The sequence below is a fragment of the Schistocerca cancellata genome, chromosome 3, assembly GCF_023864275.1.
Source record: "Schistocerca cancellata isolate TAMUIC-IGC-003103 chromosome 3, iqSchCanc2.1, whole genome shotgun sequence".
NCBI lineage: Eukaryota > Metazoa > Arthropoda > Insecta > Orthoptera > Acrididae > Schistocerca > Schistocerca cancellata.
The window spans coordinates 140099322-140120175 of NC_064628.1; positions in this window are offsets into that span (position 1 = coordinate 140099322).

Below are 20854 nucleotides of genomic sequence, written 5' to 3' on the forward strand. Positions count from 1 at the left end.
AGCGCAGCTCTTATTCGGCTGGGTCGCAGTCTGAGTTGGTATGACCTTCACGCCTACCAACTTCCGTTTATATCGCAAAGCTTCTTCTTGGTGTAGCGATTTTTTTCCATCAGTGTATATGTTCATAATCCCTTATATTTATCATTGCTCCATTTGTGAGATGGTAGGGAAATAGTGTCTGGGAGGAGTAAGTTGTGGGGCGAAAATAAAATAATGTCTGAACGAAAATTATTTATTTATTGAAACCGATTTTTAAATTTGTATTACAAAATCAAGTAATACTTGTTAGCACACAAATAATATCAAAAATTTCCCTAAGAATACTTTCTGTAATACACACCAAAGGGTATGTAAGATTCTAAATAATGTGCAAGTCTGTGGAGGCGTCAATAAATACCAAAAGTCATAGGTAAAAGAATTAACACCAGTGAGTTTACATACACGGACGTGAAATAGCCAGTGGGATCTCTCAAGCCACTATAAGCACAGCAGAAAATTTGAATTAAATATAACAAAATATTTGTTCCTTTTCAGCAACAATTTCTCACGTCTGTGAAGTAAATAGGACAGATTGTAATATCAATCATGAAAACGAGTCTGTAGAAGTACTACCAAAAATTTAAAACAAATTTCATGCACAGCTCTAAGGCGTCCAGAGGGGACTGTTGTCTCACTACTTTGCTCAGTCACGTGTAGCAGAAAATTTGAAATCACACATCTGTGAAGCAGACCTTTGCATCAACGAATATCAATCACATAAATAAGAAAAGTGATACTAAAATTTTTTAACTTCACGTACACGGCTGTGAGGCAGCCGAAGGGAATTGGTGTTTCACACATGAGTAATCGTAGAAAACAAATTTAATATGGTGTACACGTCTGTGAAACAAAATGAGGTCGTTACGAAACACCTTTATGAGTAACAAAAACCCAGGCAACGGAAAGACCTACAGCACATAAATTAGGGAATTACAATAATGGCTTAATCTCGACCGACCTCCAGAGCGTTGTTCAACAAATCGTAAAACGTACACTAAGAGTACGAATTCAATTTACACAGTAAGTTAACGATAGGCAGTATGCAGATCCCCAACCGCAACAGCAACGTAAGTTCATACGAGTGAATCCGTTTGGCTTTCTTATAAAAACATAAAATTAAGACAAATTTGCTAAAAATATGTAAGAAGCACGTAAATACACGAAGAAGCAGAAACTAAAACTTTAATTTAGAAAACTCATACTCCTTCTGAAACTTATAAGCTCTTACCATTAAACAATTTTTTTCCCCTTTAGATTGGTTCTTATCGCTAGTATGCTGATCCACGTAAAGGTGTCGGCCAATACTTGGTTGGTTGGTTTGGGGAAGGAGACCAGACAGCGAGGTCATCGGTCTCATCGGATTAGGGAAGGACGGGGAAGGAAGTCGACCGTGCCCTTTGAAAGTAACCATCCCGGCATTTGCCTGGAGCGATTTAGGGAAATCACGGAAAACCTAAATCAGGATGGCCGGACGCGGGATTGAACCGTCGTCCTCCCGAATGCGAGTCCAGTGTCTAACCACTGCGCCACCTCTCTCGGTTGACCAATACTTCACGCCCACAATGAATGCTGCTCACCATCGTTCCTCTGTCAGGGCAAAGTGAATCATGGACGATACATGTGGCCACGTCCACGGGTAAGACGGCAGGAACACTCCCAAAGTCCAGCTGCAGAATATGGCCTGTCACTGCGCTGGCACGGAAAGCTGACAGGCAAATCTGCAACACCCAAGTGGGCGAAGGCTTGGCCTGCGATGTAAATATCAACCATGTAGATACGATGAGCAACCCCCACTGCTTACAGGGTACAAGCCACGACACTACGCAGGGCACCATGGAAACATCCAAACCCAAAGAACAATTCCGAGCTTTCCATGTGCTTAAAACTCTTCTCGAGTCACCAAGGCGCCACCACTCGAGGTGCAAAGAAAGCCATTGCCAAGCAACGCCAGTCAAAGAGTTTCCGCAAGCACAGGAATCCGCATAACGCCGTACTTCGGTGCCACAGAATATCTCGTATACAGAGCTCTGATCAAGTTATTATTTATCCACGGAGCAAAATTTTACGAAAGAAGGGGAATATTTTAAGGTCATTAACAGGAAGGAGTGGCCAGTTATGCACGTACTTAAATTTAAACAGGAGTAAGAGACTTTCACAGCGATGCAGTGATTAAAGCTCCGGCAGAACCTATAAAATGAGGACAAATGAGTTTAATCATAGATTTCAACTCCGTCACTGGACTGTAGTATAACTCATCCACATACATTAACAGCCGCCTCTTTGAACAGCTATTATAGACTAAGAGGTGCAAGTTACCTATACAGGGTGTCCAAGGAGGAAGCGCCACTATTCAGGTATGTGCCAGGAACGCTCATTTTATGTAAAGCCGACCGAGGTGGCCGAGCGGTTCTAGCCGCTACAGTCTAGAACCGCGCGACCGCTACGGTCACAGGTTCGAATCCTGCCTCGGGCATGGATGTGCGTGCTCTCCTTAAACTTAACTAACCCAAGGACATCACACACATCCATGCCCGAGGTAGGATTCGAACCTGCGACCGTAGCAGTCGCGCGGTTCCTGATCGAAGCGCCTAGAACCGCTCGGCCACCGCGGCCGGCAACTACACCAATGAAGAACAAGCAGGTACGGTTTATGTTTTCGGCCTTTGCGATGGTAGTGCTCCTGCTGCTGCTGTCGAAGAATAACGTTGCCGCTTTCCGATATGAATTCCTGATTGTAGACTTTTCAGCACACTGTGTGAAACAAGTATTCTTCGAATTTGCCACTCATCTTCTGATTGTGTGGTTCAAAAACGTGTTCAGGAATAGCTCTCAAGGTTGAAATGGAGTAGCATAGACCTACTGACAGTGCAAATTGACTCTCTGTTGGTATCACTGTCCCACGAACACGTGTATGGCAAACATTACATGCGGAAAACATGTAGCAATTCCACAAATATCGTGTCCACAATCTTCGCATTGGCAGCAACACCACACTACGTGAATTTTTCCGCTGGTTAAATAACATTCATCATTTGATTTCATTAATACTATTCGCTGCAGAAGCCACGGTTATAAAGAATAGAATCAATAACACATGTAATAATATAGAATGAATAACACACGTAATAAAAATTAATGGTAGTAGGAAAACGAAAATGGTACAATGTAGATTAATTTCCAAGACAGTGTTTCGACCAGTGGAGCAGCAGGATCAGTACAATGTTGATGGGTCCAATTATTTTAGAAGATGCGAATGACAGGTCTGATTTTTTTGCAATTTTTTTTTCATACTCTTGTTGAACACTTTCAGGACGTTCCTTTGGCCACGCGTACCGCAAGATACCTCCTGCAACACGGAGCCCCTTCACGTTTTACCAGATATTTGAGGGAGCATCTCAATCCCACTTACCCTAATCGCTGGATTGGCCGTGATAGCACGTTTAAATGGGCATGAAGGTCACCAAATCTTACGCCACTAGATGTATGAGGTTTGATGAAGTCTCATGTATACAAACGATAGATGAATACGCGCGACGAACTGCTTGATCTCATCTCGGACGCTGCTGCCCTCATAATGAAACGCGCAGAGGCACTAAGAAAAGCAACACAACATGCTATCGTAAGAATGCACAGATGAATGACGGTGGGATATTAGAAAAGTTATTGTGAACAGTGCACAAATGGTTTAATTACAGTGCACAAATGGTTTAATTTGTACCTAACTGGAAGAGTGCAGAAAGTTGAAATAAGTGGTTCTCGTAACATGCAAAGATCAGCACATTCCTCAAACTGGGGCACTATCAAGAATGGGGTTCCACAAGGGTCAGTCTTGGGTCCTTTGTTGTTCTTATTATATATTAATGACTTGCCATTCTATATTCATGAAGAGGCAAAGTTAGTTCTCTTTGCTGATGATACAAGTATAGTAATCACACCTGAGAAACAAGAATTATCTGATGAAATTGTCAATACTGTCTTTCAGAAAATTACTAAGTGGTTCCTTGTAAACGGACTCTCACTGAATTTTGATAAGACACAGTACATACAGTTCCGTACAGTGAATGGTATGACGCCATTAATAAATATAGACCTTAATCAGAAGCATATAGCTAAGGTAGAATATTCCAAATTTTTAGGTATGTCCATTGATGAGAGATTAAATTGGAAGAAACACATTGATGATCTGCTGAAACGTTTGAGTTCAGCTACTTATGCAATAAGGGTCATTGCAAATTTTGGTGATAAACATCTTAGTAAATTAGCTTACTACGCCTATTTTCACTCATTGCTTTCATATGGCATCATATTTTGGGGTAATTCATCACTGAGGAATAAAGTATTTATTGCACAAAAGCGTGTAATCAGAATAATAGCTGGAGTCCACCCAAGATCATCCTGCAGACATTTATTTAAGGATCTAGGGATATTCACAGTAGCTTCTCAGTATATATACTCTCTTATGAAATTTGTTATCAACAACCAAACCCAATTCAAAAGTAATAGCAGTGTGCATAACTACAATACTAGGAGAAAGGACGATCTTCACTATTCAAGATTAAATCTAACTTTGGCACAGAAAGGGGTGAATTATACTGGCACTAAAGTCTTTGGTCACTTACCAAATAGTATCATAAGTCTGACAGATAACCAACAAGTATTTAAGAAGAAATTAAAAGAATTTCTGAATGACAACTCCTTCTACTCCATAGAGGAATTTTTAGATATAAATTAAGAAAAAAAAATTATTAAAAAAATAATAAAAAATAAAAAAAAATAAAAATAAAAAACACACAAAAAAATAAAGTTGTTATATTAACTTAAGTATGTTGTTAAATTAACCTAATTATGTCATGTATTGGAAAATTCGACTCGTTCCACATCATTACGAAATATCGTATTCATGATCCATGGAACTAGTATTAATCTAATCTAATCTAATCTAATCTAATCTAAACAACAGTTGTAGTGTGTCGAGTACGATAAGGCCGAGAGGTGAATGTGTTAAAATTACGTAGTTTTCAGTCGATACTTAGTAAAACAAATGTTGAAATGTTTACTAACTATTGTTCAAGTGTATGTGGGTAAACCTAACAATGTACTGAATGATACAGAAAATAAATAACTAAGCATATTAATTGTGTTCTGTCTCGGAAACCATTCGGAATAGGACTTTCATCCATGTTAACTTTTTTGCTTCAAATGATTGTTCCTGTCATATTCGTGAATAATGACCATTCGTCCTGGGAGGAACAGGATAAACGATAAACTGAATATTCGTTTCCAACCATTAGTGACGTATCCAAAAGTACTCAGTTTAGGATTGCCTGCCACCCGCGTAATACTGACTATAAAGGGCTTGGACTCGCTGTACATTCTGGAAGCAGTCCAAATCAGTCGGGATGCGCTCGAGTGTTAAGAAGGAGATAGCGGAAGCAAGCCGTTGCCAACCTGCTCTGCTGCGCAGTCGTCTTGCCAGTTCCATATTCACTTCCGCGTCTGAACGCAGAATTACACGCGTCCAGTGTATGAGTAATAAACTAATGCCTAAGTTTAGTCTAGTCAAGTCTTGTCAAGTCTAGTCTAGTCTTTGTACATACAAAGACAAGAAAAACATATTTTAATCGCTAATAGCCGCTGAAAAATAATTCCTTATTTACCATTGGGTTTCGATCTTCGTATCACCTTCATGTGTCAGAATTGTTTAAATTTACGCACATGTGACATTACTTAGTCGTCAAAATAAATAAATAAATAAATAAAAGATATTCTACGTCACTGCCGTCAAAAATAAAATACAGTTCACAATCAAAAACGAAACTTACCATCTTCTTCTGCTATGATTATAAAGTTCCACCTTTTCGTTTGGCTACATTTTATAAGCAGTTGATCTTCGTCTACTGTATATGCAGAATGGCCCTGCTCTACATATAGGGTACGGTGGAATTTGGTTTTAATAGTAGTCGAAAATTAACTGTTTCTACATTCTATCACTCGAGGCAGTGACGGAAGATAGATCTTATTTTATTTGTTGGTTGTGGTAAATAAACACGATACCTGTAGATGATCTCCAGAAATAAGCCGGTGATATATAAACATATATTTGCCAGTAACTCTCGGCAGTTGAAATACGAAGTTTTTGAAAAATAAAGGGTGATCAAAAAGTTTCCGTTTGAAGGCCACGGTAACCCCTTGCCTTTGTGTCGGTGCTGGAATACCTCAATCTCAGTCGCACTGGATTGCCCGTGCATTTCAGCAGCGCATTAAAATGGCAACTTTTTGAATGCAACTATTTGCACTTACGAGCCGTGGTGCACCACCAGCCTAACATCTACAATTATAAAGGCAATAGCCTCCCACACTGTTCTCCAACAATGATAAATACGACGTTCGATGTGAATCACGAAAGGCTCCACGGTGAGGACTATTTATATTTAAGCTTTCTCTCTTTCCTTACCGTTTCCCAACATCTGTGGGAGAATCTGATGAGGATGGACACGATTTTACAGTTGTTTTAATTTTAGTGCAGTGACTAGATCTTCTTTCTGAAGCCATAATCATCAGTCAACCTAAGTGAGAGAAGTCGTTTTGTCATCTGTCATTCTGTATATTTTAAACCTTTTTGAAACTATTTGTGCGTTCTTTTGCCCATGCGCAAATGGGAACTAACATGACATGTCGTAATTAAATGTGGAAAATCACCTTATAAAACCAGTTCTCCGCCGTTATGATCATCAGCTGTACGACACCAAATGCAGGATAAAGGTATCCTCCTCCTCGCATAACCGTCCATTAAAGTCTTCAGCTATGCGCTTTCATATTTCTCCTATAGGTTTTTTAATGTCGTCTATCTCCCATTATGTGGTAGTATAGATCATTTTGTATCTCTTGGAATCCGAGACAAAACTTTATCTGTTCATATACAATCGTAAGTTTGCCCGCTACCACGGGGTAGCGTTTTGACAACTAATCAAAGCGTCCTAGACCCCGTGTTAGTTAAAACAACGTTCTAATCCAGTCACTACTTTAATTTTCAATAAAAATCGTCAGCATCAGCGGCCGAAGACCTCCAGCGTAAGAAGTTACCCTCATTCTGACAACGACCTTGTGAAAGACAGCAGAGGGGCGGACGTGGGATCGGGGCACTCTCGTGTTCTATTGGTGGAAACTGCCCCTAGTAGGCGGAAGAACCAGCAATGATCAACGACATGAGAATACAGAAGGCAATGGAAATCACTGCATTAAAGACATATTAAGTGCATCAACGGGACAGTTCTCTTCCAATTGAAAGTTAGTTCATAATGACCTCTCCATTGGCAAAAGACGGCGGATTTGTGTCTCATTCGAATCTCTGTAAGGGACTGCTATGGGGAAGGTGACCATGAGAAAAAGATGGAACAACTAAAATTATATTAGATTTACTTTCATTCCAACTGATCCGTAGTGAGTAGGTCCTCCAGGATGTAGGAAAAAAAACCATACATGACAAATATTTACAACTAAAACAAATAAGGTAATGTACCATTCCGCAAGTCCCAAGTGGAATGATCGTCATTTTGTAATGAACACTATTTGAAAGAGTCATTTTACAAATACTAATGCACTGAATTTAAAATAAAAAAGTATTTTATTTATTTATAAGGCAATAACGTGCAATACAACTACTATAATACTTATTTACAATGAACACATTACTGCACAGAAAAGGTGCAGAACCTGGATTGCACTTACACACACACACACACACACACACACACACACACACACACACACATATTTACAATGAACACTTTACTGCACTGAAATTGTGCAGAAGTTATACATATACAAATCAGTTGGTTTTACTGAGAAATTCATCAATGGAGTAGGAGGAGTTGGTCACCAATAAATCCTTTAAGCTTCTCTTAAACTGAATTTCATTGGTTGTTAAGCTTTTTATGGCTGCTGGCAAGTTATTGAAAATGTGTGTTCCTGAATAATGCACACCTTTTTGTACAAGACTAAGTGATTTTAAATCCTTGTGAAGATTATTCTTATTTCTAGTATTGATTCTATGAATTGAGCTGTTGGTTTGAAAAAGTGATATATTTTTAACGTCAAATTTCACTAAGGACTAAATATATTGGGAAGCAGAAGTTAGTATCCCTAGTTCTCTAAACAGACTTCTGCGGGATGTTCTTGAGTTCACACCACATACAACTCTTACTGCACGTTTTTGTGCACGGAAAACTTTAGCTTGGCTTGATGAATTACCACAAAAAATAATCCCATGTGACATTATGAAATGAAAGTAAGCCAACTTTTCCATTTTTATGTCCCCTATGTCTGACACAATTCGCATTGCAAATAGTGATTTGTTAAGACGCTTCAGCAGTTCTGTGGTGTGCTCCTCCCAATTGAATTTATTATCAAACTGTGATCCCAAGAATTTAACACTGTCCAGTTCTTCTCTCTGATTGTCATCGTATATTAGGCATATACTGAAGTGGGACACGATTTTACAGTAGTTTTAATAAAAGTGCTGTTACTAGATCTTCTTTCTGAAGCCATACGCATCAGTTATCCTAAGAAAGAGAAGTCGTTTGTGTCAACTGGCATTCTGTATATTAAAAGTTCTGAACTGCATGTAGTGTGTTTTTTCAAAGTTTAGTGACAAAGAATTGGCTAGGAACCAGTGATTAATGTCCAAAAATAGCGACGGGATAACATTCTAAAAGACGGAGTATGGAATGCCAGAAGTTTGGGCCCAGCAGGGAAGCTCGAAAACTTTAGAAGAGAAATGAAAAGGCTCTTTCTATATCCAGAGTAGGTCAATGAAGTGAAACAGAAAGAAAGTAATTATTTCTGGTCAGACGAATATAAGGTATTAGTAAGGGCAGCAGAAAATCATATAAATCATATAACGGTGGTACGATTTGTTATGAATAGGAAAGTAGGACAGAGAGAGAGTTGTAGTGAACAGTTCGGTGGCAGGGTTGTTCTCAGCAGATTCGGCAGCAAACCCACGCCAAGAATTACAGCTGACTTTTACAAGCCAACCTCACAATTCAGAAATGAGGATACTGAACGGGTGATTCAGTATAACGGGTGATTCAGTATGTAAAGTGAGATGAAAATCTATCATGATGGATTCAGGGGCGGTTGTAGGGGAATGACTAGGAGAAAGGGTTGTGCGAGAGGATGGGCTTGGCAGCAGGAGTGAGAGAGGAAGGCTAATCGAATTCTGAAGTAAATTTCAGACGGTAAAGGATAATACTCTATTCAAGAATCATAAGAGAAGAAGGTACACGTGGAAAAGACCGTGAGGCATGGGAAAATTCCAGCTGGATTACATCATGGTCAGACAGAGATTCCGTTGTCAGGTATTACATTGTAAGACGTATCCATGGACAGATGTAGTTTCAGATCACAACTTAGTAATGACGAGGAGTAGAAAGAGGTTTAAGAGAATCGACCGAAAAAAATCATGTGGAAGGAAGTTGGATATAGAAGTACTCATTCTCGCTTTACCTTCGTATTCATGAGGAATCCTACTCCTGTTATACTATTTCCTACTGTTGTTGATAGTATCCTAAGTTTCACTGAGCATAAATATTTATCTTCTTTTTATTTCATTTCACTGATTTACATTTAGATTGAGCCTTTCCATTTCCCTTTTTAGATTTTCTTGCGGACTATCACGTTCAAACTCGCGAGATTTCACGCTACGGCTCGCAGAAGGACTTCGTTAGTTAATCAAAATTCACCTTTCCCTTATCTCCAGCTCGGTAGCTCCTTCCCCGAGGTACAAAAGACAGACTAATTCGGAGAGTTATGCCGATGGAGAGATAATCGTGCCATTTCTCCACACACAGTAAACATGTCCTATGGATGCACATTATATGTGTTTGATGCATTGGTTTCTGCTGCCTTCTGCATCCCCATGCCATTGGCTATTGCTGATCCTTCAACCTTTAAGGGTGGTCCAAATATTACGACCGTCTACTTAATATTGTGCTGGTCCAGCTTCCGAATGCTATATAGCAGTTGTTCAGCGTGGCCTGGATCCAAAAAAGAATGGCATGTTTCTAAGGTACGTGGCACCAAATGAATACGCACAGCTCACACATATCCCATAAATTACAGACCAGGAATTTGTGGATCTATGGGTAACATCTCTGACGTCCTGTGTCCCCAGTTAGAAACGAGTCACTGCTTAAATTTAGAAGAAAAATCATCAGCAATGGCGATCGAAGGATTGGGTTTAGGGAGTCACCTCGTTTCGCCCAAGGAGCATGGGCAGGTTTGAGGGCAACGTCTTCCCCTTGGGTACGGAACTACCCCTAAAGGCGGAAGTCTCGGCAATGGTCAGCTGCATGACGATGCGGCAGTCAATAGAAACCACTGTATTAAGGCAGATAATATGTATGCATATGACATGTGCGGATAACCTTCATTGTTAATTTTTTTCCAGTGTAGTAGAACTAGAGATTTAAGGGGCATTTATAGATAACTATTTGAAAGAGTAATATGCAGGACTGAATTACTGAAGAAGTGTGGGCATGGTCAGACTCAAAATCCCAATGAGTCGTTCAATAATCTTAAATGGACTCGCTTACGAAAAAACGTTATTGTTGGAATGAGGACACTAAAGTGGCGGGTCAGTGATGCTGTTATAGCTTTTAATGATGGCAGCAACGGTAGGGTGAAAGTGCTACAGCATACGGGAATTTATCCTGGAGCAAACTGCATCAGAAAATTTGAACAGATGGACAAGGTCCGCATTGATAACACAGGGTATGCAGCACAGTTGGCCACTAAGGAGACCACAAAGAAGAAAAGAAGAAAAACCTTGGAAAAAGCTCAAGAGGATGGTATACAGTATGGTGCAGGGTGCTTCTGAGTGACTAAAAATAAAAAAATTAAACGATTTTTAAGTGTGTTATAGTCTTTTGAAACTTTGGAAGCCGTTCCTGAAAATTTACGTTTTCTGTTGCATTTTTCCCTAAATCTCAGAAAGCACCTCGAATAGAATATGCAAATTTTCAGGGAGTAATAAAATACATATCCGGAGTCTACTGAACTAAAAGAAGAACATAATGTTATGTATAATGAAAATTATTGAGGATAACGTACAAAAAGAGTACACAAAATTTTATCCGTGTACTTAAAAAATTGTATTTCTTAAATCAAAGGCTGAAATGCAATTATTGTAGTTCAGTAGACTCAGAACATACAGTTTAATGTCCTGTAAAAGTTTCATGTCAATAGCTACAATGGTTCCTGAAATACAGGGAAGCCAAGCCACTAAATTTAACACTGTCGGGATAGGGCGTTCCAACTCCCCTTACTGTTGATCAGAACAGAATTCTTTGGAATGACTGCCGCCAGAATAGGGGAATTTTGTCCATGAGTAATTACTAAAGACTGATTAAAGTCCTTATTTTTACCACAAAGTCACCGCCACCCTTAATTTAGTCTGTATAGCGGAGAAAGAGTCAAATGCAACCCAAGAAACAATTTTTAAAACCACTGCATCATAAATATAAGGAGATACAATAAAAAAGTCGCTTTATATAGTTTGTCTAGTAAAATTTCTGTACAATCAACTAATAAATTGAGCTTCACTTGTTACTGGTAAAAATATCTTTACTTTCAGAAAGAGGATGCTCCTGCACATCGTAGCTGTGATGTGATACAGCAGTTCGATATCGTATTAGCTGATTAATAGGCCAACCCCCGTAATTATATTAATTGGTCTCAAGAGAACCTGGATATCCTACTGTAGCCTGAACTCGCATTTAGATGAAGAGCTAATACTAGGTATGATTTAAAATTAAAGTAATGTATATCGCCTATGGTGATACAGTAAGCATGCTGGTAATAGTAGTTTCTTGTTCAGCATGGTTTATATATTTTAGCAGCGACTTTGCGATTACAGAGAGTAGCGATTTTTACTGCCGTTCTCTGCTCTTCCTACACTCTTCAGGTATATTCTTCTTCCTCCTTAGCTACTGAAACCTCTGAATCAAATAACTAGTTACCACCTTTTTTTTTTCTTCCTACACTCCGAAGCCGTTTTTCTTGCCATCTTTTCACGTGTACTTGCCATTGTAGTTCAGTAACATCAATAACTGAATTTTGAACTTTTATTCCGTGTCTGGTTACTTCTTTAGATTCCCTTTCCCTTGTTATGATTGCCGAGGGTGTATAGAAACGTCACGAGCCTCTGCCACTTTTTTGTGAATGCTTACACAATATATTGCCAACCTATAGATGTCTGCATCTGGGCATTTCTTGAGGTCTGGTGAGAGTGTTCTCCTCTGAAGCAACGTTAATCAGCACAGAACGCAGAGTTGCCTATTAAAAGAAAAGCATAGGATCCACTAAGCACAGACAGGTACATTCGTAGTCATACATGGTGTGTAAAACGCCTCTGAAGTTTTTGGAGGATCCTATGGGAACTTATTGGAAGTCGCAGCTTGTGTTGTCACCGAATCAGTGGTAACTATGGTTCACACAACTTACTTTGTTTAAAACCAGAGATTTGCTGTCATTCGTAGGAAAAATTTCCAGAAATACCACAAGCGAAGCTGGTTTCTTTTATTTTCTCTGTATTTTGAAGAGAAGAAGACTTTAGGATCTTAGAACTCAAGTGTCAGCCATTGCTTGATTAACATGGGCAATTATCTGCTCATGACAGCACTTTGTTACGCAAATCTTGTTGGCACGATCTCCTGAACATGTTTAATAAGTTCCTGTGGCATATACACTGTAAGCACATGGTTCGCTTTACTATCGATAGCTGCAATTAACAGTCGTACCTTTTAACCTCCGAAGAATAATGAATGCCTCCCATTCTGCACCTGCTTTGAACTGACACGACTGTAGGTAGCTTTACAACAATAGATGTCTATTGCACGAGCTCGGGTTCAGTATCTCTTTCAGTCAGCACCTCATACTTTTTGGTAAGAGGGGTGGATGTCGTACTCTGTCCTCTGCTTCCCCTGTACAGTTAATACGCTACTCACATACATGCAGGTAGTAACGTTGCAGAGAAACTTCTACTCTGGAGGAGAGAAAAACTTTGAATACTTTAGGTACATTTTGTGAAGTAGTTCGTCCAATACATCTACTTGCAATAACTTCCTTCTATTCAACGTTAATCAAGGTAGCTTTCAAATGTGCGCAAGTTTCTACCCATCCACTGAACACTTTGGCTGGCTCAAAGACGCTAACATTTTGTTTTTCTTAGCTTTAAGTAATTACAGCATTTCCAGAATATTGTACTTCTGCTGTCTTTATTCTTTTACTCTGATATTGTGTCAGTTATTATTACTAGCCTTTTCCTCGTAGTTTCGTCCACATATGCATTCAACGCAATATTACCAACACACTCAGAATCAGCTGTTTCAACCTTTTTGTCCGTCACTCGACCCACATCATCCTTCTCCTTCTCTTTATTTCCCCTTCCCTAGTTTCTGTTTCTTCATCTCTTTCTCCTCACTCTCTTTGTTCATCCCTCCTCATCCTTCACTCTGACCCTCCTGCCTCAGACCACCTCCTCCTCTTCCTGTCTCTATACATTTCCTCCCCCGCCTCTCTCTGTAAATCTCCTCTGCCCCCTATCTTTGGTGCCCATCTTCTCCTCCCCCACACTCTTTGCCTCCCCTTTCCCCACACTCTGTTCTTCTCCTCCTCCCAATGTGTCTGTTAAAAACCTCCTTCCCGCTTCTCTCTAACCATCCCCTCCTGCCTCCCTCTCTCCAGCCCTCCATCAAAACTGATACTACTCCAACACGTGGATCTTAACGCAGGTTAGCCTATATCTACATCTACATCTACACCTAATGGTGTGTGGCGGAGGGTACTCTCTGCACCACTATCTGATCCCTCGAACCCTGTTCCACTCTTGAATAGTTCGTGGGAAGAATGATTGTCGGTAAGTCTCTGTATTGCATCTAGTTACTCGAATTTTCTCCCTGTGGCCAATACGCGATATATATATGTTTGTGTGGGGGGGGAGGGGGAGGGAAGTAATATATTGTCTGACTCCACTTGAAAAGTGCTGTCCCGAAATTTCAATAATAAATCTCTCCGTGATGCACGATGCCTGTCTTGTAACGTCTGCCAGCATCTCCGTAACGCTCTCTCGTCAGCTAACCGATCGCGTGACGAAACGCACCGCTCTTCATTGGATCTTCTCTGTCTCTTCTATCAGTCCCACCTAATAGGGATCCCGGGTAGAAGAATTATACTCAAGAACCTGGCGAACAAGTGCCTTATAAGCCACTCTTTCGTGGATAAGTTACATTTCCTTAAGATTCTTCAGATGAATCTGAGTTTGGTGTGTGCTTTTCCCACTATCTGTTTTATATTATCATTCCCCTTAAGGTCGTTGTGGATAGTTTCACCTGGATATTTACGGTAGACGCTGTCTGCAGCTGTTTGTCATCAATAGTGCAGCTGTACAGTAGTGGATTTCTTTTCCTATGTATGTGCAATATGTTACATTTATTTACGTTCAGGGTCAACTGTCAGAATCAGTACCATTCATCAAAACTCTGCAGGTCGTTCTGCAAATTCTTACTATCATCTGGTGTTGCTACTTTGGTATAAACAACTGCGTCAACTGCGAATAGCCCTAAAGAGCACCTGACGCTTTGTACTAGATCAGTGATTTCAATATGTTGGTCGCAAAGCCTTCCTCAGGGGGTCGCGGTCGCAGTAGAAAGCAATTGCATCTTGGATGGTAACGTATGTTCCACGACGATAATCAGCTATGGTATAAATGTCACACCGAAGTGACAAGGATTTGTGAAAGCACCGTGCAAATTCGCTCACGTTCAGATCTGGTATTTATTTATAATAATGAATACCAATTTAATTTAAACCAGTTTGAAGAGTTCAAATACGCAAACACTTGGAGCAGTGAGAAGCAACACGATGTCTGTCGATGTCTTCTCACTTCCGCGGAACAGAACTAGGGCGACGAAAGTCACTAAGTCTTGTACAGATAGTATTTACCTCTGAGAGGTTTACAGGGAGAGGGAAAGGACCGCATCGGTTTCCGGGTCATGAATATTTTAAATCAACGAATAACATTACTATTACCTGAATCATTGTAGTTTGCTGCTGGTTAAATTTTCACTTTCTTGTCGAAGGTTTATCACCTTCCGTGGGATGTTTAGTTCAGTGGTGACGCAGAAGCTCTGATGGTTTCATACTCCCACGTGACACTACTTCACTGCAAATTACCCATTGGGGTTTATTGTCATGACAGTAATACCACACTTCAGATAACTGTCGTCATAAAGTCTATGTTTTCCGAATTTTATTTGCTTCCACCACTGCCACTTATACCAGACGCGGAGGGCTGCTCAGATCTTTTAAGATACTTGCCCATTTTATCCTCGCTGAAAGCGAAGCGCCAAGACAATAAGCACGTCCTTACTTGCTGGCGTTCGTACTGATAGTGGTAACCGAAAACGCGCGACTGGGCGCCCGCTGACCTCTTCTCAACCCCAAGCCTCTGATGCGGCGAAGAATATAATTATATATCAGCTCTCAGAGCACTGCGACCTTGTTTCGCATTTCATTTGATTTCTCGATCAGTATAGTAACAATAGAGAGAAAATTAAATACGTTTCCTTTGAAATCGCTGACATACACTCCTGGAAATTGAAATAAGAACACCGTGAATTCATTGTCCCAGGAAGGGGAAACTTTATTGACACATTCCTGGGGTCAGATACATCACATGATCACACTGACAGAACCACAGGCACATAGACACAGGCAACAGAGCATGCACAATGTCGGCACTAGTACAGTGTATATCCACCTTTCGCAGCAATGCAGGCTGCTATTCTCCCATGGAGACGATCGTAGAGATGCTGGATATAGCCCTATGGAACGGCTTGCCATGCCATTTCCACCTGGCGCCTCAGTTGGACCAGCGTTCGTGTTGGACGTGCAGACCGCGTGAGACGACGCTTCATCCAGTCCCAAACATGCTCAATGGGGGACAGATCCGGAGATCTTGCTGGCCAGGGTAGTTGACTTACACCTTCTAGAGCACGTTGGGTGGCACGGGATACATGCGGACGTGCATTGTCCTGTTGGAACAGCAAGTTCCCTTGCCGGTCTAGGAATGGTAGAACGATGGGTTCGATGACGGTTTGGATGTACCGTGCACTATTCAGTGTCCCCTCGACGATCACCAGTGGTGTACGGCCAGTGTAGGAGATCGCTCCCCACACCATGATGCCGGGTGTTGACCCTGTGTGCCTCGGTCGTATGCAGTCCTGATTGTGGCGCTCACCTGCACGGCGCCAAACACGCATACGACCATCATTGACACCAAGGCAGAAGCGACTCTCATCGCTGAAGACGACACGTCTCCATTCGTCCCTCCATTCACGCCTGTCGCGACACCACTGGAGGCGGGCTGCACGATGTTGGGGCGTGAGCGGAAGACGGCCTAACGGTGTGCGGGACCGTAGCCCAGCTTCATGGAGACGGTTGCGAATGGTCCTCGCCGATACCCCAGGAGCAACAGTGTCCCGAATTTGCTGGGAAGTGGCGGTGCGGTCCCCTATGGCACTTCGTAGGATCCTACGGTCTTGGCGTGCATCCGTGCGTCGCTGCGGTCCGGTCCCAGGTCGACGGGCACGTGCACCTTCTGCCGACCACTGGCGACAACATCGATGTACTGTGGAGACCTCACGCCCCACGTGTTGAGCAATTCGGCGGTACGTCCACCCGGCCTCCCGCATGCCCACTATACGCCCTCGCTCAAAGTCCGTCAACTGCACATACGGTTCACGTCCACGCTTTCGCGGCATGCAACCAGTGTTAAAGACTGCGATGGAGCTCCGTATGCCACGGCAAACTGGCTGACACTGACGGCGGCGGTGCACAAATGCTGCGCAGCTAGCGCCATTCGACGGCCAACACCGCGGTTCCTGGTGTGTCCGCTGTGCCGTGCGTGTGATCATTGCTTGTACAGCCCTCTCGCAGTGTCTGGAGCAAGTATGGTGGGTCTGACACATCGGTGTCAATGTGTTCTTTTTTCCACTTCCAGGAGTGTACTTTTACTATGGTTTTGGGAGGTCGCCAGAATATTTTTGCTTGGAAAGGGGTCGTGTATTGAAAACGTTTGGGAAACACGGTACTAGATCATTTGTATATATTGTAAACAGCTACGGTCCTATCACATTTCCCTGCGGATATTGCCTTTACATCTGTCGATTTAGTTCCGTTAAGACCGACGTGTTGAGCTCTATCTGCAAGAGTCTTGAATCCAATAGTAGGTCTGCTCCGATACTCCCTAAGCTCGTATTTTTTTCTGTAATTGCAATGCGTGTCGGTGTCAAATGCCTTACTGAAACCAAGGAACACGGCATCTACCTGAGCGCCGTTGTCCACTGCAGTGCGGATCTCGCGGAGGAACAAAGCGAGCTGAGTTTCGCAGGATCTCTGTTCGCAGAATCCATGTTGATTTTTATAGAGGAGCTGTTCATTTTCCAAGAACGTCGTAATTCTTGAGTATAAAACATGTTCCATAATTCTACAACAGATTTACGTCAAAGATATACGTCTATAAATGTGTGGCTTTGTCTTACGGCCTTTCTTATAAACGCTAATGACATGCGCTTTTTTCCAGTCATTAGGTACCTCTCGTTGCTCAAGCGGTCAACAATAAATTATTGCTATAAAGGGAGCAAGTTCTTTCGCATAATCTTTATAGAACCATGAACCATGGACCTTGCCTCTGGTGGGGAGGCTTGCGTGCCTCAGCGATACAGATGGCCGTACCGTAGGTGCAACCACAACGGAGGGGTATCTGTTGAGAGGCCAGACAAACATGTGAAAGGAGAAAATATAAAAATGCAGTAAATGAAGCAGGCAAAAAGGAATACAGACGTCTCAAAAATGATACCGACAGGAAGTGCAAAATGGCTAAGCAGGGATGGCTAGAGGACAAATGTAAGGATGTAGAGGCTTGTCTCACTAGGGGTAAGATAGATACTGCCTACAGGAAAATTAAAGAGACCTTTGGAGAGAAGAGAACCACTTGTATGAATATCAAGAGCTCAGATGGCGACCCAGTTCTAAGCAAAGAAGGGAAGGCAGAAAGGTGGAAGGAGTATATAGACGGTTTATACAAGGGCGATGTACTTGAGGACAATATTATGGAAATGGAAGAGGATGTAGATGAAGACGAAATGGGAGATAAGATACTGCGTGAAGAGTTTGACAGAGCACTGAAAGACCTGAGTCGAAACAAGGCCCCGGGAGTAGACAACATTCCATTTGAACTACTGATGGCCTCGGGAGAGCCAGTCATGACAAAACTCTACCATCTGGTGAGCACGATGTATGAGACAGGCGAAATACCCTCAGACTTCAAGAAGAATATAATAATTCCAATCCCAAAGAAAGCAGGTGTTGACAGATGTGAAAATTACCGAACTATCAGTTTAATAAGTCACAGCTGCAAAATACTAACGCGAATTCTTTACAGACGAATGGAAAAAACTGGTAGAAGCCGACCTCGGGGAAGATCAGTTTGGATTCCGCAGAAATGTTGGAACACGTGAGGCAATACTGACCTTACGACTTATCTTAGAAGAAAGATTAAGAAAAGGCAAACCAACGTTTCTAGCATTTGTAGACTTAGAGAAAGCTTTTGACAATGTTAACTGGAATACTCTCTTTCAAATTCTGAAGGTGGCAGGGGTAAAATACAGAGAGCGAAAGACTATTTACAGTTTGTACAGAAACCAGATGGCAGTTATAAGAGTCGAGGGGCATGAAAGGGAAGCAGTGGTTGGGAAAGGAGTAAGACAGGGTTGTAGCCTCTCCCCGATGTTATTCAATCTGTATATTGAGCAAGCAGTAAAGGAAGCAAAAGAAAAATTCGGAGTAGGTATTAAAATTCATGGAGAAGAAATAAAAACTTTGAGGTTCGCCGATGACATTGTAATTCTGTCAGAGACAGCAAAGGACTTGGAAGAGCAGTTGAACGGAATGGACAGTGTCTTGAAAGGAGGATATAAGATGAACATCAACAAAAGCAAAACGAGGATAATGGAATGTAGTCAAGTTACGTCGGGTGATGCTGAGGGAATTAGACTAGGAAATGAGATACTTAAAGTAGTAAAGGAGTTTTGCTATTTAGGTAGTAAAATAACCGATGATGGTCGAAGTAGAGAGGATATAAAATGTAGACTGGCAATGGCAAGGAAAGCGTTTCTCAAGAAGTGGAATTTGTTAACATCGAGTATAGATTTAAGTGTCAGGAAGTCGTTTCTGAAAGTATTTGTATGGAGTGTAGCCATGTATGGAAGTGAAACATGGACGATAACTAGTTTGGACAAGAAGAGAATAGAAGCTTTTGAAATGTGGTGCTACAGAAGAATGCTGAAGATAAGGTGGGTAGATCACGTAACTAATGAGGAGGTATTGAATAGGATTGGGGAGAAGAGAAGTTTGTGGCACAACTTGACTAGAAGAAGGGATCGGTTGGTAGGACATGTTTTGAGGCATCAAGGGATCACAAATTTAGCATTGGAGGGCAGTGTGGAGGGTAAAAATCGTAGAGGGAGACCAAGAGATGAATACACTAAGCAGATTCAGAAGGATGTAGGTTGCAGTAGATACTGGGAGATGAAGAAACTTGCACAGGATAGAGTAGCATGGAGAGCTGCATCAAACCAGTCTCAGGACTGAAGACCACAACAACAACAACATAGGTATCTCATCTGGTTCTGAAGCCTTTCCAGTACTAAGCGATTGTAGCTGCTTTTCAGTTCCGCGTTTGGCTATCTCAGTATCTGGCATTTCGACGTTCGCACGACGATTGAAAGGAAGGGTAGTGTGACGATCTTCCGCGGTGGAACAACATCGGAAGATCGAATTCAGTAGAGCTGCTTTCTCTCTGTTATCTTTCGTTTCGGTGCCGGTGTGGTCGCTGAGGGAATGAATAGATGATTTTGACCCTCTTACTGATTTTACATACGACCAAAATTTCTTAGGGTTTTTACTCAGGTCGGTTGGTAACGTCTTGCTTTCAAAATCATTGAACGCTTCTCTCATTGCTTTCCTTACGCTCATAAGCCAAGGCTGAAAGAAAAACACACTTTTCCTCGTTTTTCTGCTGCTATTGAAGGTGGAAGAGTGTAAAGCCCGCAATGCTGAAAAGCTTGAGACCTGGTGTTTCTTCCTTGAAATTGATCCAGGGGTTTGGGTGAAACACATATACACTTCGTTGTATATGCATAGGGAAGTAATAGGTATTTTTAATAGTTTTTATTACCAATTTGTATCCATTGGTTACATAATTATTAATTTGTGGGAGCTAATGACCTCACTGTCATGGGTCCTCAAAAATAATTAACTATAGAACGGTTTTCTCCAAAGAAGAAAAAAATAGCACTTTCATTAACAGTACGCTACCTATAATATTCAGAGTTTCGCGAGGAGCTATGTGATGTCAGTAACTGATCCAACTTTTAACGCAGATGGTAGACAACCCTGCACACGTGATAACCTGAAGTTCTCCTGCTGGAAGCCGACCCACAATGTATTTTTAACAGACTGGTAGCAGAAAACATCTTGGACAGCGCATTAACTTCGTAGTCAGATATAAAAACAGCCAACACCGAATACTGAATTTACAAATCTGATGTGTACAATATATGGAGTGTAGACACCTCATAATCTTCGCTATGCCTTCTTCAGAACGTTAATGGAGCTGATAAACACACAGCAAAGCTACATCCTTGTACAAACTATATCCTTACGCAAACAGCTAGATTCACACTACTGCTGT